The 3,837-nt window shown below is 40.1% G+C and overlaps 1 pseudogene across 1 annotated transcript; it reads right to left on the bottom strand.

Annotated features, from left to right (window-relative positions):
* Positions 1–671: 671 nt before the first annotated feature.
* LOC307262975 (alanine aminotransferase 2-like) lies at positions 672–3,444 on the bottom strand (annotated as a pseudogene). The gene is made up of 6 exons: positions 3,161–3,444; positions 2,895–3,081; positions 1,826–2,000; positions 1,542–1,697; positions 872–984; positions 672–783 (listed from the first exon to the last, which is right to left on the bottom strand). The product of its transcript is annotated as an alanine aminotransferase 2-like (transcript).
* Positions 3,445–3,837: the final 393 nt, after the last annotated feature.

Raw genomic sequence — 3,837 nt, 5'->3', positions numbered from 1 at the left:
AATGTTTACACCAGAAAGAGTGATTTCGTAATGCTTAATCTATTAATCATTGAGGGTTCATGCCCGAAGGTTGAGTTTGTGCAGGTCTATTATTCACCTTCCGAACTTTGAAAAATCACATGCAATTGCTTGCACATTTTACAGAGCTTAAACTTTATGAAAACTGTCTATATGTCCCCAAGTTTTCTATTTCTATTTAATCAGCTATTTAATCTATGTTCACCAAAACATTACAATCTTGACAACTACCTGAACCCAACACATGTTGTGTTGTTGTTGCTGTGTTGCTGCAGCCCTTTGCCTTGCTGGTTGCTTGGTTTCAAATTTCAACCACATTCACATGAATTAAAATGCTGATGTAAGAAAACAGTGAAGTGGTCCCTTAATTTTTTTTCCAGAGCTGTGCATTTCTTTTTTGCACACGTTATGCCTAAATAGGAATGAATCTGTGAAGTACAACGGTTGTCGGGGAAGACAAACTGTGTAGCAGCTGACCTAAGTATTACCTAATCTGCAGGTTGAAACTTTAGAGACATGAATGTTTATTTAATCAACAGAAGTCATGGAACTCGTCTGACCTGATGGGCTTCTTCCCATTGTGGCAGTTGCATAAATGCTGCTCAACCAATCAACTTCAAAGCAATGTCCCTTTAATGCACAAACATTCTCTTCTAAGTATGATTCTTCCTATGAAGAAGAGGTTTGTCCAGGAGACGAAGGTGAAAGGACCCGAGGCGAATCAGGACCCCATCCAGGGTGTTAGGGGGAACAAGGATACATAGCCTAAGCGAAGAGAAAGAACACTCAGTGCAGTCTCTCTATTTTTAAGTACAAAGCAACCTATGAGAGATGTGGAAAACTTGTCTCTCACCTCAGACGGTGTTGGCCAGTTGTTTCACCGTGCTCACATCCTGCTCCTACAAACACACCTTCTTCTTCCAGCAGCATCTGACAATAGAGAACATCTGCCTCCATCTGTAACATCTGAAAACAGAGATGTGTAATATTTCAGTAATTTATTATTGATTTGACTGGCATGATTACTCGACCCATGTCCCTTCTGTCAACTGTTTGCATCTGGTAACAAACGTTTACACCTGTTCGTACTGTGACATGTGTTTTTAATGTAATGTTCACACCTTCTTATAACTTATGATTTAAATCCGGACATATTGCATCTTAACTATTGGTCCAATGTGCTAGAACAACCCCATTCTTCCAGTTCTATTGAAAGTAAAGCAGTTCAAGTAAAGTGCATGAGCTTAAATTGAACAAAGATAAGCAGTAAACTTTGGGTAACCAAAAATGTAAAAAAAATAATGTAAATTTTGTATATTTTTAAATATTTCCATATTACAGTATTATCTTATTTACATTTACTTTTTCTAAAGTCAATTTCATATAACCTTTACTTTATCTCTACAGGTCTTTTTGTTGTTGTTGTTGCACTATATCTATCTTGTCTCTTTTATACATTTTCTTTTCATTGTTTTTCTTGATGTGATATTGTTGGTTGGAAGGTTTTGGTGATATTTCCCCACCTCTGCCTGCTCTGTAATTTCAGTTGGTAAATGCACATGTGGATAAAGGTAGATTCCACCCATCGCTGGCTGACAGCTCATCCCTGGTAGATCATTCAGAAACTCCTGAACACGCCGAGCATTGTGGGACAAAGTGGCCCGAGTGAGAAGAACCTCCTTTAAAAAAGAAATCAAATAACAGCAGAGATATGACTTTTAGGTTAATACAACATTTGACGGGGACATGTACTGCCCAGACATTCTGATATACATGTGTCCAAAATAGCATGGCAGACGTTTGTGACCTGTGTGTAAGTATCGTAGGAGGCGTCTCCAGACTTGGGTGGGTTGACCATGATGTCCAGAGCGAGTTGTCCTGTCACTGGAATGCTGATATAGGTATCCAGCAAGATGTCAATGAAATGCATCACGTCTGGGTCCATGTTAATCAACTCCATGTATCCTGCCCTTAGGCCACACCTGGAGCACAGATACAGATGTTTCAGGGTTACAGTCACATCTACTGGTTCAGGTTTGCTGTTGATTACACACACAAGCACACACAAACACTCGCGCACACACACGCACGCACGCACGCACGCACGCACGCACACACACACACACACACACACACACACACACACACACACACACACACACACACACACACAGGTATATCTCATGTTGTGGGGACATTATTCATTTCCTGGAGACTTGCCCTAACCATAACCACTCCTTGCCTAACCCTTACCATAACCGTTACCCTAACCTTAACCTAAACCAAGGTCTACCCTTACCTTAAAGCAAGTCTTCAACCTAAAATGTCATGTTATTGTTGGGACTTCCATTTTGTCCCCAAAAGGAAGGTACAGTACGTCCCCATAATATCACTGTGTAAACAGAAAAATGTCCCCACAACATGAGGAATACACTCCCACATTCATAGGCTTTAGGCCACTACGAAAAGAAACAGATACAAAAAAATATTAAAAAAACAAGAGGAGAAAATAATAAATTCTTAAAATGCTGCCAAAATTAACACGGATGCAAGCTCACACTATGTTGTTGGATAAGTTCGAGGCTGTAGACATGAACATCGGGGAATCCAAATTTTCTAGATATCTTAGTGATGATAGTGGATTGATTAGCACTTGAAAATTGGCCCATTTTCCCCAAACCGATTTGACTACACATAAACCTACACTGTGCCCTACACTCTATAGTAGAGTGTAATGCTAAAACTGATAGTACTAATGATGGTGGCTGGTGAAGTGGAGGTACATTTTTTGGGGAAATGGAATAGGGTGGGGGATGTGTGTGCCCCCAAAAACATTATAATTACAACCATGGGTGAGTAAAAGATGCAAGACTCACTCTCCCATGCAGGGGCTGGATATAGAGTGGAAGGAGACCAATTCCACTCTCTGAGAAGCTTTTGTCCATCTCAAACAGGACTTTCTTATAGGAAATAAACTCTCTGTCCCCTCCATACACGCTGTCCTGGTAGAACAGTCCTTTCCAACGGGTGACTATTACCTTTTGATACCATGGTTGTTTCTTCCTGTAGTCCGTCGGTAAAACCCATGTATGTTAAATATGTTGGTATGTAGGTTAATGTAATTACATGTTTTTTTAATTACTATTTTAATTTTTTACCTGTGGGGTTTCCTGGATTGCTTATATAAATGGCCATGGGCTCACAGCGCCCCCTGGCACTGTTCAAAGCTCGGTGCAGCTCGTCCAGGTCTACAGCCCAGCCGCGGTCCTCCTTCAGTTGGTACGGCACCAGCATCAGCCCGGACATATCCAGCAGTGGGGGAAGCGTGTGTGGGCAGGGCATTGGGGTCAACACACCTCTCTGAGTCTTTCCCTCCACACCAGCCATCAGATGGAATATCACCTCAACACACAGAACGTAATCCATAATTTCACATTTTAAAACAATTATTCTAGTTCATTATAGCTTGCGTCCCATTTTGGGAAGTTTTGGACAATATTTCTACTTGATTACATTTTACACATTCAAATCTCAGTGATATTACTAAACACAAGCAGTTAGATGATCAGACAGGTTTTGTTATGAGGAAACTATGGTGAACAGTAAAAAACTGTCTTTTTCAAACATCCATCACAGTGTAGACTCATTTCCTGGTTCCTATTGTACTTATACAGTATTTGCTACCTATATGTCACAATTGTAAGGTAAATTATACAATCAAGTGTATTAGGCCTACTACCATTCACACTGACTTAAAGCATATATTCTTGTCTTTTGAAAAAAAACATGTATTGTACATATTTGTATTGTACATTTCTA

Source organism: Ammodytes marinus (genome assembly GCF_949987685.1).
Source record: "Ammodytes marinus genome assembly, chromosome: 16".
Classification (NCBI taxonomy): Eukaryota; Metazoa; Chordata; class Actinopteri; order Uranoscopiformes; family Ammodytidae; genus Ammodytes; species Ammodytes marinus.
Note: the sequence above shows the minus strand (reverse complement) of the source record. Positions and strands in the feature narration are given on the sequence as shown.